This window comes from Carassius auratus, unplaced genomic scaffold, assembly GCF_003368295.1.
Source record: "Carassius auratus strain Wakin unplaced genomic scaffold, ASM336829v1 scaf_tig00215321, whole genome shotgun sequence".
NCBI lineage: Eukaryota > Metazoa > Chordata > Actinopteri > Cypriniformes > Cyprinidae > Carassius > Carassius auratus.
In genome coordinates this window covers 217-23155 of record NW_020528036.1, presented here as the reverse complement: position 1 = coordinate 23155, position 22939 = coordinate 217, and the positions used below count along the sequence as shown (strand labels likewise).

Below are 22939 nucleotides of genomic sequence, written 5' to 3'. Positions count from 1 at the left end.
GAAGAGTTGAGGCGTCGAGGAGGGGGAGGGGTTCACTGTGTCAACTGTCACTAAAATTGACCCAACTGGTAACCCAGCGGCTGGGTTACACTAAAAACAGGGGCGATTCTAGGATTTTTTCAACTGGGGGGCACAAGAGGGGCCACGATTAATACAGAGGGGCCAATCTTGTGTTGTTTGAACTGTATATCCAAATCATTTCAAGAGTTCAGTAACCTTTAAAATCAGTAATAAACAGTGATAACCTATTATATTTTAATAGCAGTTATTCACTGCTCTTAAAAAAAAAAAAATCAAATACAATTTGTATTAACTTTTCACTTTACAAAAGTGAAAGAAAAACTGTAATAAATAAAAGAATCCAATGTATGAATAGTGTACAACTCACAAATAATAATAATCAGAATAACATTAATAATTCATAGAAATAAATACACAATTAATTAATTAATATAACTACTATAAATTTAATATAATTTCATAATATGTTTTTGTTTATTATCCACGTCCCATTCAATTTGCATAGCAGCAGTTGCAGTAAATTTGCATTGACGAATAAACAAAATCTACTTATGTCAAGGCTAATTAATCTTGAGCATATTGATTTAAAAATATCATATATCCATACTTTGTTAGAAAGCTACTTGTTCAAAAAGGTAGCTTTAGTTTAACATGTAAAATATGTGGATCCTATAAAACAGCAATCGCGGAGCACCATGGTGATTTAGAACGCCAACTGAATTTATTAGGAATCTACAGACGCAAATAGACTAAAGGTGTAGAAAAATAAAGACCTATATGTGTATTTTGGACTTTTTTTTCACCACAAGTCTGAAAGAAGATATGTTACTGAAGACAAACAGGCCCAAATCTCAAAATTGACCAGTAAAAAAAACGATGTTTTTGCATGTGTCCAGAGGTGGGTAGAGTACCCAAAAACTTTACTCAAGTAAAAGTAAAAGTAATTCTAGAAATATTTACTCAAGTAAAAGTAAAAGTACTAGTCTTGAATAGTTACTTGAGTAAGAGTAAAAGAGTATCGGATAAAAAAATCTACTCAAGTAGTTAGTTACTTTGGGTCATATATACGGAGCCTATTTTTATTTAGATATATAGATAAATGTATGTAATGTGTGTGTGCGTGTGTAAATGTATATATTTAATCAGCCTTTACTGCAATTTATTATAAAACCCTGTCTGTTTACTTAAGTAACAGATATAGGTTTCATGCCATAACATATTTTTAATACGACTGACTTTATATTAAATGTGAATTTAACATTGAAAGTTAATGTGATATAAATATTGCTACTAATCTTTCATTGTTCAGAAAGAGAGCAAATAACATTTACATTATTAAAGATCATTTTCACTGACAGTCTAGATTTCAATCACTCTCAGAAACTCCCATTAAAATCACTGAAACTGTTAACACTGTGAAATCAATATCTTAATTATAGATTCGTACACACATCTGCACTTTGTTGTTTCTGACGAGAGAATTCGCCAGAAAGAGGTATTCAGTCAGCGAGCGAGTGAAGGAAGCACCGGCATTTCAGCGATGACTCATCGGAACACTTCTGATTGGCCAATGCATTCAAACGAATCGTGTGTGATTGGTTATAATGCGCAACGCTGTAAAACGCATCTATCTCTGGCTCAGCGCCAGCAAGCGATCACAGATCTGAATTTAACAGCTGATGATATGACTTGCTGAACGTACTCGCACCGGTGTGATTGAATTAAAATTAATACAATCTTAATCGGCTATTTTTTGTCTTTTGGAAGCTGCATTCAACTTGACTCCCCTCTGTTATAAGCCACACACGTACAACATACTACTGTCATAGTGGTATCGTGTACTGTAATCGAATGTAGCCCAAGTTATTACCTGTTAAACAGTAGACAGCACACGCGGTGTTCATCTAATAAGGATCTCCATCGCAAGCAAATAATAGCCTTTGCAGATTTGCTTTCAATTCAGTGCAGTTCAATAGTCCCGTTTTCAACGCTGTTGATGCTAAACGTTACAACTCTGAGTGAACCGCTTCAGACGCTCAGTGCGTGAGGCAGGGAACTGAACGAATCATTCAAACTGATTCATGAACCAATTCACTCGTTTGCCAATTGGTTTGATCAAGCCTTTGAACAGAATTGACTCAAAAGAATGAATCATTGGCGAATGGGCATCGCTCATTGCCCAGAGAAAAGTAGACGGCGCGTTTGGAATAAACTGAAGCATTTATAACATTTATTGCATTAAGATAAAGTAACGAGAGGGGCGTCGCTCACAGTAACGAAGTAAAAGTACAGATGAGTTATTTACTAAACTGAAAGATTATAATTTGAATTTGTGAGTGACAGACAAGTAGAAATGTGGGGGCACACTGGGGGGCCAATCAGTTTTCAGGAGGGGCCAGTGCCCCCATGGCCCCTCCCCTGGCTACGCCACTGACTAAAAACTACCCAACACTGAGAAAATAACCCAATAAAATGACCCAACAGACTTAACCCAGCGGTTGGGTAGAAAAAATAACCCAACATTTTTTAGAGTGTAGGCACGATTTGTTTAGTTTTTGAATATACTTGATACTGTTAAAAGGTACATCATTAAAACCAAAAATACTAGTTCACATATCACACCTAAACAGGCTTGGAAAACGTAATTAGAGCAAGCTACTAAATTAGTTAAAAATGCCTATCCATATACAGCTATGATTCGTGAACCCCAAACTGACTCAATGTTTCCCGGACCCTCTACGAACTCCCAAATTGATTAAAATGATTCGCGATCCCGCTCCGAACTCCCGAAATGATTCAAATGCTTCGCGATTCCCAAACTGACTCAAATGATTCGCGGATTCGCTTTGAACTCCCAAAATGACTCAAATGATTCGCGAACTCTCTACGAACTCCCGAACTGATTCAAATGATTCGCGATCCCCAAACTGACTCAAATGATTCGCGAACCCGCTTTGAACTCCCGATTTGACTTTAATGATTCGCGAACTCGCTACGAACTCCCAAATTGATTCAAATGATTCGCGATCCCGCTCCGAACTCCCGAACTGATTAAAATGATTCGAGATCCCCAAACTGACTCAAATGATTCGCGAACCCGCTTTGAACTCCAGATTTGACTCTAATGATTCGCGAACTCGCTACGAACCCCCAAATTGATTCAAATGATTTGCGATCCCACTCCGAACTCCCGAACTGACTCAAATGATTCGCGAACCCGCATATGTGCCAGTGTTTAAATGTCTGTAGAGAAACAGAACTCTACTGTAATATCAAAGTAGATGTTTTACTTTTCTCACTCGTTTTAAACAACAGCGTTTAGTTTCATCCAACTTCAGTTTATTTCCAAGTTTAAATTATGGCTGAATCTCTTTTAAGAAATCTTTGACCATTTTGACTTCCCACCTTTAAAAGATTTGGTTATTTTTCATTCATAAACGCTGCCCTTCGCTTGTGGACTCAATTTTAATAAAACCAGCAGAGATAATATGACTGTAGACTAGATTTGTTCCTGTAGGATTATATTGATTTACATTTAAGATTTAAAATACAGCTACAATTTGTAATAATACATGTGAAGTGATTCAGGGATGTTACAGTTTTTATCAAATGCTTACACATTAAATCTTTACTTACAGATTACAGATTCTGAAAGTTGTCTCTCAAACAGAATTACACACCAAATCTGCAAAACCATGGACTTATTTATCAGCCTTCAACTCAGTTTTCATAAAACACTTTTTTTTTTTTTTTTTTTTTGCAAAACACAACACAATTGTCAATGCAAAGTACACAAATGTAACAGTAATTAACATTATGGCAAAGCTATTTTCAAATGTTTTCTTTTGAGACGTGTTTGTTATATTTTGAATGTGGTGCTTCATTTTGCCAGGGATGTGAGGCAATTTGCATTTTGTGTATGCAATTCTTGGATTTGTGTGAAAAGTTTTGAAAAAAAAGAGGCAAAGTTTTAATAAAAATGTCAATAAAATTGCATTTAAAATCTTAATTAAATGATGTTCATGCATTGTGTAGTTCATGCACTGATATATATATGTACACACAAACTGTAAATCATCAAGGAATCACTGTGTATTTAATGATCCCTGATTCTGGATCGTGTATTTTTTCAATTGTATACTATTGAAATAGTTATTGTCATAACGTTCACCTTTGAGATTGAAAATATTTATTTTTTGAGATCCCAGGAGCCCAAATTCAGACCCAGATCAATAAAACCCACAGAAGAGGTGGGAGTTCAAATGAGGAATATTTATATTACCAAACTGCAGGGAGAGGAAGAGTAAATATAAGTCATGATCTACAAGATTAACCACAATCTGATGTGATCCGACCACCTCAGAGAAAACCAGTGTTGAGCTGCTGCAAGAGCTTTTGAAGCACAGCATCTGTGGTCAAAGAGTTCTCGTATGTTCTGATTGGTGGATGATAATGATGAGTGGATAAAGACTAGAGCAATCAAATTGTGAGAGAGTGATCTGCTCACCTGTTCGTGGATGTTTCAACGTGGAAAGCAGTTCGGAATGGAAATATTCATATTTTATGTGTTAACAACATACTTTTCGTACCTTAAAATCAGTAAATGTTATGAAATTAGAGAACTAAGCCAATAGTCACGGCCACATTAACGCGGATTGACCACTAGCCATCTGATTGCCAAAACCTTACCACGCCCCCCACAAATTAGCCCTGTTATTTACTGGCGCGTTGCCGCATATTCCATGCATTATCATGTAATCATTATCATTAATATTAAAGTGACCGTTCGCAAATACCCGCCTCGTTTAGTTACTTTGTGCAAAGCCAGGCCACTCTCACGAGTCACGCAAATCATGTTCTCACGCAGTGAAAAATACATTGTGGGGCAAAGACTACGTTACACTGAGTGATTACGCGCCGACATACAAGAGAGAGTTCAGAGCAGCCTACTGGGATGCCAACCGTTCCGTATAGAGCATCACAGTCCTTCCCACAGGCCAAGAGAGCTTTGGTGCCAGAAGTAAATTTCCCATTCATTTCTCCCATTGACTTTCGGAAAAATCTGTATCTAAAGAGTTTTAGAGCATGTCTAAGGATAACCAGCAACGGCTTAACTCATGAGCATATAACATATCATTTTGAGTGAAAAAATTAAGAGAAAATCCAAAAAAAGTCAAAGGTATAAGACTGTGTACATGAGCGAAGGAACTACTCATCCCATAAACCACCGCGCCTCACTGAAGTCGACTGAAGCCACAACCGTAAACCAGCCTTTTGAGCTACTTCCTAATCTGACGATGACCATGCAAACATTTTCATCCGGTGAATTTTATTTTATATAGTGAATGTGCAGTAATCACATTTCTTTCAGTATTTATCGTGTAAATAAATAGTGTTTTATTTTGAGTTTTATATTTATTGTGTATTGATTTTTATATTTATCATTGTGTATTTTATATATTGTGTGCATGTGTGAAGCGGTTAACGATAACGTCAGCAACATGGTGCAGTGCTTTCTACTCGACTGCAATCACCGCTCAGTCGTCAGTCGTTGCCATTACACAAATGTTCAGTAAATGCAAAAGCTATGACTAGACTAAATATCGTTTTGACAGTGGCATTTTAAAATGCTTGATATGACTCATACCATATGAAGGCTACAGTAGCTTAGCTAAAGTGGACGATAATGCTAACTAACCTTACCAACCTCCCTGCAAAACTCACCAAAACTTTGTAGGTCTTGTCCCTCATGCTGGCCCTTACAAAACCCACAAGCTGACCCTCGGACACGCTACACTCAACTAATGTTACATGACCTGATCTAAAGTGGTTTTCACCCCTTTGAACACTTTTGTGTTCCTCCTTGAAAAAAGCCATCATGGCAGCCAAGGAGATCATGATTGCACTGATACGTCTACCTTGCAAAAACAACACAGGTTTTAATTTTATAAAAAAAATTTTGTTAATGATCTTCGGTATTCACGGACCTTTGCGGGTTTAACCAGACGGTTACACAAGTTCCACTAATCAGATGCATCACTGTGGGATTGTGGGATTGTTCAGGATTATGGGTAATGAAGTACTTATCCAAGACATCGCAAATGAAAGGCATTTATCTCAAAACAAGGTCAGTGCCCCATGAACCTTTGGCGTTTATATGAGCATATACTATCGCTTAGTACAGCCATAGCTGGTTTTAAGTCTATCATGTATGGTTAAGTTTTTATGGCTTATACCCCAACTTTCAATGCAGAAATTGTATTGAATTTTTACTTCCGGCACCGGCTGTGGGCAGGACTGTGATGCTCTATAATAAGGAATCGTCCTGTATTTCACACATAAAAGTCTTGTTCCATATTGAACTAATACTGAGCGCACTTTGTTCAGTATTTTTGACAATCAGTTCAGCGCGAATCATTTGAGTCAGTTTGGGAGTTCGGAACGGGATAGCGAATCATTTCAATCAGTTTGGCAGTTTGGAGCGGGTTCGCGAATCATTTGAGTCAGTTCGGGAGTTCAAAGCAGGTTCGCGAATCATTTGAGTCAGTTTGAGGATCACGAATCATTTGAATCAGTTCGGGATTTCGTAGCGGGTTGGCGAATCATTTGAATCAGTTTGGGGTTTTGCTAATCATAACTGTATATGGATAGGCATTTTTAACTGATTTTGTAGCTAGTTCTAATTACGTTTTCCACGCGTGTTTAGGTGTTATATGTGAACTCCTATTTTTTGTTTTTAATGATTTGCCTTTTAACAGTATCAAGTATATTCAAAAACTAAACAAATCGTGCCTAATAAGTGCATGTAAAGTTAAATGATGAAGTCATACTAGTGCGCGTGTGCATTTTGATTGCTTCTTTCACTGCAGTGTATTTAAATGCATTTATGAATGCATGTGAATGATCACAAAATTCAAGATATGAATGAATTAATAATAGCCAGAGGTGGGTAGTAATGAGTTACATTTACTTTGTTACATTTACTTGAGTAAATTCTTTGGTAACTTATACTTTTTGGAGTAGATGGATACTTTTACTCTTACTTGAGTACTTTTTTTGGGGAAAATCCGTACTTTTACTTCATTACTGTGGGCCACGCTCTCTCGTTACTTTATCTTAATGCAATAAATGTTATAAATGCTTCAGTTTGATCCAAACGCGCCGTCTACTTTTCTCTGAGAAATGAGTGATGCCCATTCGCGAATGATTCATTCTTTTGAGTCAATTCTGTTCAAAGAATTGTTCAAACCATTTGGCTAACCAGTGAATTGGTTCATGAATCAGTTTGAATGATTCGTTCAGTATTCTGCCGCGTGCGCTGAGCGTTTGAAACTCAGAGTTGTAACGTTTAAGAACAGAAAGAGCGTTGAAGACATGGCTGGATCTGCACTGAATTGAAAGCAAATCTGCAAAGGCTATTATTTGCTTGCTGTATTGGATGAACTCCAAGTGCGCTGTCTATGGTTCAACAGGTATAACTTGGGCTACATTCGATTACAGTACACAATACCACTATGACATTAGTTTGTTGTACCTACGTGTAACTTAACAGAGGGGAACCAAGTTGAATGCAGCTTCCAAAAGACAAAAAATAGCCGATTAATATTTTCTATATTTGATACAATCACATTGGCGTGAGAACTCAGCAAGTCATATCATTAGTAGTGCTGTCAATCGATTAAAAAAAATTAACTAATTAATCGCACAATTTTTTAAAATTAATCGCGATTAATCGCGATTAATCGCAATTAAAAGACTGAAACTTTTTGGATATGTAAATGTAAAATGTAAATAATTAATGTAAACTCAAGACAAAGAAACTATTTAAATTCAAAATATGATTGTTTATTGGAATTTTTGTTTAACTTGTAACACAGATTTTCTCATGTAAACAACATACCTGCAATAAACCATCAATATCCTCCAAATTAACTGTTGGCTTGAAAGCCATATTTATTACAGAAATAAAAACACAGGCATGTAAGTACCATTTGAATTTCAAAACAATCAATGCCAATAATAGACAAAAATGATTTCCATGTTGAATTCTAAGTGGACTGCAAAAAAATTCCAAAGTATAGTCATTGCCAGTGCTTTAAGTGGGCTGGTATGCACCTGTACTCAGTACCGCCACTTCCAAATATAGCTCTTGAGCGTACCGCCACCTCTCCGTGCGCCTAGAACGTGCTTGTAGCGTACCGGTACGCTCATTTGGACATCTGTTTTAATAGAGGTTTTAATCTTTCACCTGCACTGCCGATTTTCAGAGCGCCCCTCACAATGCAAGCTTCCTAATTCATCCCACCCAGAGAAGAAACTACATTACCCATTCACCCTTAAATTATACACGTGAATAGCGCATGTGTCGCTTTTCCCACTGTTAAGTGTCAACAACTCAACGTGGCCGGAGAAGGTGTGTGAAACTCGTTGTGAGTTATACTAAAGCAAAATCTTGAGTATTTATTGTCTGATAAACATTAAAAACTGTCTGCGGAGGTTGAGTCGTCCTGCAGCCCCCGCCGGCTGCTCATTGGCTGCAGCATCTTTTTTCTAAGTTCTAAAAAAATACCGTAGACGGCAAGGCACACATTTAGATATTCATTTATCTAATTAATCTATAGCCTATGCACAAAGACAATATGATCTTTTTGTCCCCTTTTTGTTTTAAAGCTTGATGAAGAGAGAGAGCGCAAGTTGCTGCAGCTGCAAGGACAGTGGTGCACGCGCACAGGAGTGATTGACAGTTCGCGGCACTGTGTACAAAAAATACTCCGCTACACAATTATTTCGTTTATTTTCGTTTAAGCTTATTAACGTTAGCGTTACAGAAAGGTCTGATTTACGCACTGTTACAGTAATTGTTTTTTTTTTTTTTTTTTTTTTAAACAATGACATTTGAGTTCATGATTTTAATGTTGCTGTTTCTTGTGGCAGACTAAATGAAGAGTAATGTTTCTTGTGGCAGACTGAAGAGTAATCCGGCAGAGTTTTATACTGAAACTTTCCGTCTAAAAGTCCTTCCTTGGTCTTATCCATATTTCTTTGCACGTTGAACACACATAGGCCACAACTGGAAATAAAAAAAACTGCAACCGCGTTAATTGCGTTATTTTTTTTTAACGCGTTAAATATTTCAAATTAATCGAATGCGTTAACGCGCTAATTTTGACAGCACTAATCATTAGCTAAATTCAGAACGGGGAAGTCGTGGCCTAATGGTTAGAGGGTTGGACTCCCAATTGAAGGGTTGTGGGTTCTAGTCTCGGGCCGGACGGAATTGTGGGTGGCGGGAGTGCATGAACAGCTCTCTCTCCACCTTCAATAACACGACTTAGGTGTCCTTGAGCAAGGCATCGAACCCCCAACTGCTCCCCGGGCGCCGCAGCATAAATGGCTGCCCACTGCTCCGGGTGTGTGCTCACAGTGTGTGTGTGTTCACTGCTCTGTGTGTGTGTGTGTGTGTGTGTGTGTGTGTGTGTGTGTGTGTGTGTGTGTGTGTGTGTGTTCACTGCTCTGTGTGCATTTCGGATGGGTTAAATGCAGAGCACAAATTCTGAGTATGGGTCACCATACTTGGCTGAATGTCACTTCACTTCACTTCATCTGCACTCGCTCGCTGGCGGTGAGCCAGAGACAGACGCGTTTTTAGAGCAGTGCGCATTATAACCAATCACACAAGATTCTGTTGAGCTTATTAAAGCATTGGCCAATCAGAGGTGTTCCGATGAGTCATCGCTGAAATGCTCACTGACGGAATACCTCTTTCTGGCGAATTCTCTCTTCAGAAACAACAAAGTGCAGATGTGTGTGTACGAATCTATAATTAAGATATTGATTTCACAGTGTTAACAGGTTCAGTGATTTTAATGGGAGTTTCTGAGAGTGATTGATAGACTGTCAGTGAAAATGATCTTTTATAATGTAAATGTTATTTGCTCTCTTTCTGAACAATGAAAGATTAGTAGTTTTTATATCACATTGACTTTCAATGTTAAATTCACATTTAATATAAAATAAGTTGTATTAAAAATATGTTATGGCATGACAACTATAGTACTTAAGTAAACAGACAGGTTTTTATAATAAATCCACTTATTAATCCACAACAGTTCACGGCCCTTTGATAGGTTTGCTAGGTTATAGGTCAACAAGTTTCTATACAGCAAGTACACAGTAGAATGACCTTGATTTCTGGTGTTTCTTTCCTGAATGTATATCAAAACACTGGCACAGAAACAAGCTTGACATTACTGAGTCATACGAAATAATATTAGACTGCTTTTGCATTAGGAAGCAACTAAATTTGCATGACCAGTGAAAATACCAGTGCTTGCAAGTGCAAGATAATGTGAAGGTTTTGCCAAATAGCTGATATATTCAGTCACTATAAATTTATATTTTGATTTACTATTTTTGGTGAACAAAGTACAGTATTTAAAAACTATAAAAGACATTTAAGATCAATGCAAAAACACATTCAGGTAACATTTTTAACTGATCAGTCATAGAAACGCGAGCTAATCTGCGAGGCTTCCGAGTCATTAGTCGCTATTAAATAACTAGAAGAATAAAGTACAATAAACAGTAAAACTATTTGCGCTACAAGTAGTTTTTATGATTGTGGTAAAAATTTAAAATAAAATTATAAAGAGAATACCAGGTTGCTATTCAAGATAAGTTAATAATATTCGAATGAAGCTAATGAAACCTGTTTGTCTAAACTGTACTTCGCAAGAACGACCATTAGATGGCGACAAAGTCTTACACAATTCATAACGGGTTTCATAACACAATAACTGCATTTGAAATTGATAGAGTATTACAAACTACCAAACTTAGAGTTCAGGTTTCCTACAACATTTCCAACAGATAACCAGATTATCACTCAGTACAGCTTTAATTCCTTCAAGAATTAAATGCAAGTGAATAATTAAAAAATCAACACATCAAAGCCAGTACTGATCTAGTTTATGCATTTATACAGTCTGTGGTTCAGCCAAGTTCAACTAACACATGCTGAGAACTTCAAACACTGGCCTTTAACCAGAGGTTTGTAAGTCCATGTTCTTGGCCTGTGTCCCGATGTGACTGAAACCACAAACAGTTTCAGTGTAAAGCTCTGGCCACATGCATTACACCTCCAAACTGACCATAACTCTTCAAATGTCCAATCCTGAATCACAAAAAAAAAAAAAAAAAAAAAAAAAATTATATATATATATATATATATATATATATATATATATATATATATATGATGGTTTATAACCAGAATCTGAATATTTCAAATTGAATATCTTTGTATTTTACCAAGGAAGGAGCTGCGATGTCAAGACAAGCACCTCAACAAACAGAACTAGACGTGGGCCAAAATATTTTTTATCAAAAATACACCCACTTATTAATATTCAAGAGACATAATATTTCATATCATATCTTTAACTCTTATGTACACTGACATGTGCAGGTCCAAGGATAGGTGAGTATTTTTACTCAGTGGTTAAATCCTTTCATTTTAATTAGTAAATCAAAATTTTATGCAAAGGTTTTCTCATTTAATTTATTAAAGTGTTACCAGGTTCGATATGTACATCTTATTTTATAAATTAACTCAACGGCCTGTGTCTGTCAACAAGTCTCTTTCATTGGTCTCCATGAACCCCTTTTTTTGTGTGTGTGCATATACTCCATTAAAGTTTTTTTTATTAACATTATTATTTGTTAATTTAACATACATAAAGGTAAATTCACACGTTCACAGCACAAAACAGATTACAACAATAAGCCCCCCCCCCCCGCCCCCCCCCCCCAAAAAAAAACATTAAGCCAGGGGTAATATATATATTTTTTAATAAATTAAGCTCAATAAGAAATAAAGTATAATATACTTTATAAAAAATATACTTGCACAACATATAGGATTTTACGAATTGCTGGAAGAAGATATATCCAAATAACATTTGAAGGAATTACCAAAATAATAAAAGAGTTTAACAGACAAACATTTGCATTTATGTAAAACATTTTAAAAAAATAATTATAATAATTTAAAGCTAGAAGGCTAGCTCTTTAAAGGAGATCCATCTCAAGAAAGTGTTTTTATTTTTTATTAATAAGATTGACAGGGTAAAATCGGTGTTAGCAACTTGGAAGATATGTTGTTAAATCTTATAAATGTTTAGATATTTCTTAGGTAAGGACCACACTTTCTATGAGGGAATATATTTAAAAGAATGAATCCAATAAGATATTACAAGAGATACAGTCATTATATCTTTCTGAAAGAGTTGCCAGTTTTTTCTATTCCTGAGAGAGGGACTGGACAAAAAGTTCCTATCGTTTCACAGGGTTGTGTCCTTCTCCATTAAAGGTACACGGGTTGCGTAACGACGTGTGACGTCAAAGCAGTCACAAGACTTCAGTCGCGTCGCGGCCTTCGGCAGCAGTTCACGGACAGACACGAGCGCGCGCACTGCGCAGCGATGGGACTCAGCGCGAGAAGAAAGAGTTCTGCAAAACCCGGATCGACTTGGCTGTTCTGAATCCCATCGGATCGATCGCTATGGAGATCTGAATGTGACCGATCCTTAACAACAGCGAGAATTTGTAGGTTGGTGCTGGTGTAACGTCGTTGTTTGTCCTCGTGGATGCGGTGCCTGTGACATCTCCAGACTTCATCTCGAGCCGTGGATCTGCTGCTAGTCCTCTAACTAACCCACCCACCCCTGCAGAGTCCGGGGGTGATGCTGTCCGTTCTCTCGTACGGTAGACTGGTGGCCCGAGCGGTCATCGGCGGACTCTCTCAAACCGACAGCCGCGATTACAGCCTGGTGTCCGCCAGCTTCGGCTTCGGGAAGGATTTTCGGAAGGGTATCTTGAAGAAAGGGATGTGTTATGGAGACGACGCGTGCTTTATAGCCCGACACAGGTCTGCTGATGTGTTAGGTATGTAATCATTCAAACGATTAAATGCCCTTTGTTTTACATGCAAAGACATTTGTTTGGGAGAGCTGATTTAGTCAAGTAACCTATCTTCGTGGTTGAATCGCTTCTGACGTCACAAATTGGAACACATCGGTGGTCTGTGAGCCAACAAAAGCCTTTACAGCCATCATTCTGTATATATTGGTAATTGGCAAAACCCTGTTTAATCTTACCTGGACGTTAATTTAGAATGCATTTAATTAAAACACCAAAAATACATACATTTACATAAAACATTACATAATAACAAAAGCTTCGGTTTTATAACTGCTATATATTTATCATATTCTATAAATAATGAAGCACATGAATATAAAAATCACTGTTGTAACATTTTGTTACACTGACATCAAACGGGCCGTTATGAACGTTCTGTGTGGAATTTTAAACCGACGTTGCTCGCAACAAAGTAACATTTCGTATTGTGACGTCAGTAGCGTTCCAGTAGAACGATGCGTCCCATAAGCCTACTGAAGGAAAGAAAAAGAATCGCGCGTATTAAAATTACCTCTTTTTTATTTTTTGTAATATTTATTGCTTGTTGTCTTGAAAGTGATTGTACATATACTCCTGCAAATGCAACACAAATGATTCCAGAATCGCTACTGCTGTCAACAAACACTAACAGAGTATAAGATGAGTGGGAGTCTGTCTAATGTTTAGTACTCCACGTGACTGGAGGGTATGAACTGTTTTAGTTACAAATTAAAAAGAGCACAGTGCTTTCCGAACTGTCTGTGTTATGAGCACAAAGTGAGATGAGATATTTTAAAATTATCATGTGTTAGGCTTCACAAACTCATTTTGACAGCTTAAAGTGGCTTGTATTTTAAATTCAAATGTAAACATGGATAATAGTGGAAGCAGTTCCTTTGACAACGCTGCAAGAATTTACAGTGATACATTAATACTATTCCATACCTTATATCAATCAAACTTTTATTACAGACTCAAGATCCAAATTTAGAAGAAAAAAAATTGTCCAAACTTATAGACCTGTTAAAATTTTTTTTAAAAAATAATAACCGGAGAATTTGAACTTTTTTTGGGTTATGGAGAGTGCACATGAGTTTTTATGTAACATAAAACCCACTATTTAGTTGCAAGGAAGTCCATCTGAAAGATTTGTGGGTGCAAAACAAAAGATGTACACTGAAGACCACAGACCAGGGTTTGAGTCTTCTTTTGTCTTGAGTAATTACAGTGCCTTACAATGCAGATCTTCAAAGAAAGCAGATCGTTTAGTTCATGCTTCATTTGAGAATGGTTAGTTATATTTTTAGAAATCTTTTTTTTAGTAGTCTTCAAAGTTGAATAGTCCTTGTACCTATTTTGTCATTTAACCCACTCATAACAAGTATGCCTACAAATTCAAATGGAAACATGTTAGCAGGTCTCTTAACAGGTCTGCCAAGGCACAAAGCCCTTTTCACACTGTGATTCTGGAAAATAGACGGGTAATGTGTCCTGGCAATTGTTCCAGGAAAAGGTCATACGTAAAAAAAGACAAATTAACCCAGGATATAAACCCTCTTCTACATCTCAAACACAGAAGCAAGGGTCTGTCATGGTCTCTTGTCTTTAAGATGACAGTAAGAAACAAGAACAGAGCTGTAACCTAGCTGTGGAAATGCCAGTATTGTTTTTAGAGGTGAGATGACGAGAGGATGCAGGGCGATGTGAGGGGACTTGCCTTGTATGGTCACAAACGCGGGTTCCTGCTTATTGTCTGTCAGAAGGGAAGCTGGGAGCGCTTTGTAGGGAAAATTCCCAGTTTGGTAGAACGATTTGGATATGCACATGACGTCTGTGGGGGGTGTAGGCTGTAAATGTTTGCTTTCTCAATATTACAGACCATCGTCAAACAATCAGTACTTTAGTGGTTGATTATTGTGAATCTTTCAATAGCTGAATGCGTGTATTATGCCTATAAAAACACAATCGCATGATGGCAAATGAGCACAAAATTGCTATTTCAATTACACTGGAATTAAATTAAGTTTTAAGAACATTGCAACTCAAAATGTACTCCGTAAATGACATTTGATTACTTAATGAATCTTTCCTGAATACATAAATTTCTCTTTCTATGAACAGACTTCGACTAAACTCTTAGCTTTCTAATCGTGTTTTTCGGTCACCTGTAGGAGTTGCTGATGGGGTAGGTGGCTGGCGTGACTACGGGGTCGATCCCTCTCAGTTCTCTGGGACGCTCATGAGGACGTGTGAACGGCTGGTCAAAGAAGGACGATTTGTGCCAAGCAGCCCAGTGGGAATCCTCACCACCAGCTATTATGAGCTTACTTCAGAACAAAGTACCACTCTTAGGTGAGCACATTCGATTATGGATTATGTAGTGAATTCATTTCAAAGCTAGAATATGTTAGTCTGCAGTGTGTGTTTATTTTCAAATTTAAATGCAGCACAGAAAAAAAGCATTAACGTTTTAGATTTCTCTCTCAAATGTATTTTCTGTTTTCTAATGAAAACTGTTGTGAGATTAGATCGTAATGTGTTTGAGGCTGCTGGGATTGCAGCATTATCCTCTGGCTTCAATTAAGGTGCGGTCGCGCAATTTGGTGTTCCTTAAACTTCTATTAAAATGCTTGCGTAAACAGGAGGGTATGCGTCATGCTTTCACTACGAAACAAAGTTCTATTGTTTATCAATACAAGTTCAACCAATTCTGCATGCTTAAAATCCCTCTCTCTTTAATCATTACATTTGCAGCACGTCCAGTCCAAGTATTCACAGACTGTGATACAATAACTTTAGCATCTGACATCAAACATTCCCACTTAAGGTGTCCGCGTGCAATCTCTGTGACCGTACACATGGATTCACCATAAATCTGAGGAATGGGTGTTATGTTTTGGGAAAGTCAGGAGTAAAGTTTTATTTTTCCTGTCATAGGAGGGAAATGTTTTGAGGGAAGGGCCTTGGCTCATTTTTTTTTTTCAGGATGAGATCAAAGTCGTAAGTAAAATATAATGGACAGAAATGAGTCATTGTACAGTGTGCTGCTCTCAGAAACACGCTGTGGGCTGCATGAGTCACAGACAGAGTGTACTGGTCACAAGATTGGATTTTGGGAAATCTGCACACATTCAAAGCTAAAAGGCAGTTTTTTGTGGTATGGTCTGTTTAAAGTGATATTCCAGGTTTGATACAAAACTTTGGATCTAAAACTAAAGGTTATTTATTGGCATCAGAGGTTCAATGCAGAACCTTAAACATCCATAGAACCTTTACATTCCATTTATAGTGGAAAAAGTTTTTTTTAGATTATTAAAAGAAAAATGGTTTACTAAAAGGTTCTTTGGGGAACCTAAAATGGCATTGCTGTGAAAACCCCATCTGGAACCTTTAATTTTAAGAGTAAACTTAAAGCTGAAATGTAGTATTTGTCTGTGTTTAAGCCTTACGTTATGTTACAGTCGTTTAGAGAAGACATTCTTTTTCCTGAAAATGTTAGTTAATGTTATCACATTGAACTACAGTTTCATAATTTTGTTCATACTGTGTATAACATCTTAGTGAATTTATATTTATTTTTTCCAACTTTTTACACTTCTGCTGTTCTTGCTAAAAAATGGAGAGCTTTTCAAAAAGTGCTTGTAAATCTCTCATTATGCTATATTATCACCAAATCTTGGATTGAATCTTTTTGTGAGCTTGTTTTCTTCCAGTTTGCACAGATTAGGCATTTCTTTTTGGAACTATTTGTCATAATCCACACTGATCAAACTAATTGCACTGCCACAGTTATCTGCCAGAGTTATCTACAAATAACGCTTTTTTTGCACTTAAAAAAAAGAGTTGCATAAGCTCAGATCTACAGAGCCCCGCACATGACATGCAGGAAAAAAATACTTGGCTAAATCGTGCGCACGATTTAGCAAATCGGGGGAACGCATTAGTAAACCGAGGAAACGCAATAGTAATCATGTGCACATTTTCGAACACTGAGGGAATGAATTAGTAAATCGTGCACACAATAATTTTTTTCTGCTCTGTACAGATCAGTGAGGACTATGACGTACAAGTTCCACAAAGCCTGTTCTAACCAAATTAGGAAAATGATTTTCAGCACAGCACAATAAAATACTTGCAAAGACAACTGAAAGCAAGCATTCAGTGTGTTGATTTCCCTTTAAAAAAGTGAACACTGTGGCTCTACGGGGTATTTTAGAAAGAAATGAGAATTATGTTATAGTACCCATGATGTGACAGTCTTTCTTGTCTTCAGGAAGCAGTACAGCGTGTATCGTGGTATTAGACCGGCAGAGTCACCAGCTACACACGGCAAACCTGGGCGATTCTGGCTTTCTGGTGGTTCGAGGTGGAGAGGTGGTCCACAGGTCTGATGAACAGCAGCACTACTTCAACACCCCTTTCCAGCTCTCTATCGCCCCTCCTGAGGCAGAGGGCTCCATCCTCAGTGACAGGTGAGACCGTTTGCTTTTATATGACTTTCTCCCCTCACTTTCTCATTATGTGACAGCATCGTGTCCCCAAGCTAGACGCGAGCGAGACGTAATCCGCTGGCTGTCAGTACGAGAGCATGATTAGTTTCTCACTCTGGTTGTTAACTCGATTGGATTATCAGTCCATTAGTCTCTCGTGTGTTACGATCAGGATATGTAATGATCTCTCTGCTCTTATTTCAGATCAGAATGGCTTAAACTGTCAGAAGAAAAAAATTATAATTCTGCACTAAATTAATCCACCCGAAAAATTGATAGAATCTTAAGTTGCAACTAATTGGCTTAATCACATTTAGCCAATAACTACCTCAATATTATTTAAAACGTTAATTTTCTAGTGTTCTTTTAATGAATTGATCATTAATAGTATTTTAAAATCACAATTTAGGGGTTGAATCCCGCTTTTGATTTGATTGCAATTGTTGACTGATTGCAATTTCCACGATTGCAAAGATTTTGTGACTAAATCCAGCCTGTGGTTAACACATTTTCTGCATCTTAACATCAACTGATCCTGTAATTTGTAATCCAAGCATCCCGTCTGATCAGTGTCTGGTAAACAGAACCCTAAATAAGGAAAATACAGTGACTTTATCACACTTAAGTGGACTTGTTAGGCTCTTTCTGCTCTGAGCTACATCCGGTCATGTTTAATCTTGCCAATGGAGCTAATGGAGACAACCTTAGCGAGACCTCTGTAAATCCTGACATTAGCTGATTTCTCTTTGACAGACACATGAGCTAGTTGGAAGAAGTACTCTGAGGCCTGGTATTCTTCAGTTTGTGGGTCAATCTTAAACCGTTCCAATTTAGAACTGTTTCCACTTCTTAATTTCTCCGAGTTTGTATTCAAAGTAAGTATCAAGTTTAAACCGCGTGACCTGGGACTAGCCGGCCGGTCTGGCACAGACGGAGGGAAAGTCAGCCAGTGTATTCGTAGAGTCCGTGTACATAGCATTTGCCACAGACTTCCTGGAACAGGAACATGACACTTCACAGCTGATCTGTACGTTTCCGCGTGCTTTATACTGTAATGAGGATCAAGCTATAAGCTTCTTAGACTGAAACTGCTTTTATTGCTCCCAACTTGTGCTCCTAAATATGGTCATCAAACAATACTACCTGATAACTTTTAAGAGCTCTAAACACATTTCAACTTGAAAATGTGCAGTTATGTAGCTGGTTCGATGGATCGTTGTGTACCTGAGATCGAGAGAGTCAGATGTTTTGTTTTCAAATACGTTAAACTGAAATATAACTTTACATAACTAAACTATCGAAAGTTGACTTGCATTTAGGTAACAACTTTGTTCTCTCGTTTCCCACAGCCCTGAGGCTGCCGATAGCTCTTCCTTCGATGTCCAGTTGGGTGACATCATACTCACAGCTACAGACGGGCTCTTTGACAACATGCCAGACTACATGATTTTACAAGAACTCAAAAAGCTCAAGGTAGCAGAACATTTGTTTGTAACCAGGCTTCCTTCTGTCTACTTTTGTGTCCTCCAGCGGCACTGATACGAATTGTGTCCTCTGCTTTCAGAATACCAACTATGAAAGCATCCAGCAAACAGCCAAGAGTATTGCAGAACAGGCCCATGTTCTAGCATACGACCCCAATTACATGTCTCCATTTGCACAGTTTGCCTGCGATAATGGCTTGAATGTCAGAGGTGAGAGATAACCTTTTGAACAAACATCAACTACTGCTTTACTTTTTCTTTACAGTTTTCTGGGAGATAATGGTCTTGCTTATAGTCATCTTTGGCACTAAGAGTGTACGCATTTGCATTGACAGCAGAATGATTACAATTCTTTGCTAAATCATGCAATGCATTTACATTTGACATGCATTTATATTGCATTGAAAGTATGCAATTTTGTTTTAATCAATGCACTTGAAAATTTGATCAAAATTCTGTTTCGGTTTTAAATCAGGGTTAACTATGAAACTAAAACCATTAAAATATTTTGTTAATTTAAAATAAAATAACCATTAACTGAGATCAAATAAATAAATAAATAAATAAATAAAACATTTAAATCATCATTTTGCTAGTTGCCAAAGCAACAGCTCTCATTTTCAAAAATAAATAATACTAATTCAAAATATATTAAGAAAAACTATAACAATGTCTCTATGATACTGAAACGACACTGGTTCAGTTAATTTTTTTGGTGTGATTCATAATTATTTTCAAAATTATAATTAAGACAAATGTCTTAGGTTCAATTTCTAGAAAATGCAAAAAAAATAAAAAAAAATAATGCATACTTTAAATGCACTGTAAGTGTCTTTGGTTTTTCCACTGGAAATAGGTCACAGATTATATTTTGCATGAGGATGGATGCATGTCCAAATGGATGCATAGTTAATTGTGTAGCAATAGTCAAATAATCCATAATCGGTGCATTCAATTCATTATCAGACTAATGCATTTTTACACTCCTAACTGTCATGTATTCAATGGCATGGGATTGTAGATGTTGAGCATATCTGTAGTCTTGACAACATTCCCTCTTTTTTTTCTCCCCAAAGGAGGAAAACCAGATGACATCACCGTTCTGCTGTCAATTGTAGCTGAGTACACAGACTAACGCTCGCAAGGGCAGCAGAATGCTTCTCTTGTTGTCTTCCTCTCAGCGACTGGACTGGCGGCTGTTTCCTGCTGGCAGGATTGAGGGCTGTTTCAGCTTTCTGTTTCTGGCAGGGACATCTGTTCCTTGGGTTCTTCGGCCTTACTACTCCGTATTTCACATGATGTCATATGCAGGCTCAAGACAAAGATCACCTTGAAACGGACTGCTAAGGTCAAGTTGTGTTTGACAAGGGCTACAACAGGTGTTGAACACTTCTCCAGTACGTCTGTAAGAATCGCCAGTGTTCCTGCCGTCCAGTGATGAATGAGTAGTTAGTAGTGATGTGGCTTTGAGGCCAAAAATGGAGAAAGAATGAGCGAGTGAGGAATAACAATCTGATTAGGTCCCAAAAAAGAAAGTTTCCATATCAAGAAGAAGACTGAGATGGAAGCGTCATCCAGTGGGAATGCCAGCTGAGATGAGATGTTATCAGGCACGAGTGACTACAACAGACTCTTCACTAGCTGATGAAGAGTTTGTATTTTGGGAAGTAAGCTGAGGTGTAACTTCACAGTACTAGACCGATTATGAAGCATAACAACGTCAAAAAACTGTCAAAGTTAATGATCAACCATAGAAATGCCTTTCCTTTGAGATATTAATTCATGAAGATGCTTTTGCAGAACAAGTGAAATCAGAGTCAGACGGGTGTTTTGTTTCAAGCGATTCAAAGTACAGGACAAATGAGTTTGCTTGGGGAGACCGTAACCTTTTCCTTTCATATTTATTAATTTCAAACTGTATTACTCTGGATTTTTTGACGTAATTACAGCAGTACAACAGACTGCAAGAGATTGTGGGATGTGTTGAGAGGACAAGCAGTCCCACTCAAACCACTTTTAAGAAGTGCACATGCATGTGGTGTGTGTGTGTGTATGTGAGATAAGAACGTTTACGATGTGTAGATATTTGGAAAACTGGCTGTATATTTATCGATGACATGTATGCATTTGGAAAGTGTAGGCTATTACACATCAGATGTATATGAGAGTATATTTGATAATTGTGTGGATACTGTTGAAGTATTTTTCTTTTTTTTTATGTAAAACTTAATTTTAAAATATCCCTCGAGGTGTTTATGCACAAAGCTAATGTTAGCATCTGTGAATGCTTTCAGTGGGTATGTCATGGATCACATGATCTAATAAAGTTATATTTTTATAACTTCTGTAGCTCACTGTTTTTCTCTGTAAATTAGTGTCTCTGTTTTAGAGTAAATATTAAAGTGTCTAAATTATGCTCTGATAATGTAACAGATGCTGTCAATATTTGTATTAAAGTGAAATATTAAGCAATATTTAATCATCTTAAACCTACTAATAGTCCCTATATTAAATATTGTGGTTTCTCTCCAATTTTACAAACTTTTTTGTCCTTTAAAAATAGCTTTTGCAGTTTACTTAAAGGTTCTGCTGTTTAACAAACTACTTTTTAAAAGCGCAATCTACATGTAATCTCTCGACTAATATGAATCATAAAAAAGGGGCATGCATAATAATTACACAAAGAATAGTCCTAGATGAAGTATAGCATGTCACACTACAGGAGACGACTGATGTCTTCCAACACAAACACCTTTGCTTGTTTCAGCTACCTAGCTATTCTAATCACACAATCCATGTGGATCCCGATTAATTAACTGGATTACAGCATCGGATGAATCTTCATGGCCACCTGCAAAAGCAGCCATTGCTCTAGTACTATAGTGAATCCAGGCCATCCAAGATGTAGATGAGTTTCTTCATGGGAACATGGGATTGCATCACTTGTTCATCAATGGATCCTCTGCAGTGAATGGGTGCCAAACAGCCGATAAAAACATCACAGTAATCCACAGAACTCCAGTCCATCAGTTAATGTCTTGTGATGTGAAAAGCATCATGAAATAATAAGGAAAAAAATCCATCATTTAGATGTATTTAACTTCAAACTGTCACGTCCTGCTAAAATGCAAGTCCTCTATCCATAATATTGCTTTTCCAATGAAAAAGTCTTCTAGTATAACTCGAGAGAAATCCGCACCGATCAAGCAGCGTTTACATGTCTGTGGATTTTAATGTGAGAAAACAAATGGAAATGTTTGTGTTTTTCACTCAAGGATGCATTATGAATGGAAACAAGTAACAGTTTAAAGTTAAAATGCCTTAAAGATGGATTTGTTTCTTATAAACATGCAGCCATTTGCGTCACAAGACTTTTTTTTAAAGAGGGACTGGAGTGCTGTGGATTATTATGATGTTTTTATCAGATGTTTGGACTCTCATTCTGACGGCACCCATTCACTGCAGAGGATACATTGGTGAGCAGGTGATGTAATGCTAAAGTCTCCAAATCTGTTCTGATAAAGAAACAAACTCATCTACATCTTGGGATGGCCTGAGGGTGAGAACATTTTCAGCAAATCATTTTTGGATGAACTATTCCTCTATGAAACTATTAAAGCAGACGTGTCTTAGTCATCTTTATAAGAACCATTGGTAGACTGATCTCCTGAAGAGAAATAAGTGACAAAAATGACACACTTGAGATTTAAGGCATCCATTTCTTTGGATTTTTATATACATCATGTCTGTATACATTTTATAGTGTAACTGCAACAGTTTGTGGTTTTCCTACATTTTTATACTCAACTAAGGTGTAAGTTGTTACAAAGGCCACGAGAGTCTGAAATACTGAGCACATTACCATCAAGTGTAAGTGGCTGGAGACTAAATTTGTCTGTCAGCAGTGAGCAGTCAACAAAACCAGTATATCATGTGACCTCAATATCGTGAGCATCAACTAATACAATAGCAACTGACTGAAGA

The 22939-nt window shown here is 37.2% G+C and overlaps 1 pseudogene; it reads left to right on the top strand.

Annotated features, from left to right (window-relative positions):
• Positions 1-12457: 12457 nt before the first annotated feature.
• LOC113094321 (protein phosphatase PTC7 homolog) lies at positions 12458-21300 on the top strand (annotated as a pseudogene).
• The last annotated feature ends 1639 nt before the right edge of the window (positions 21301-22939 follow it).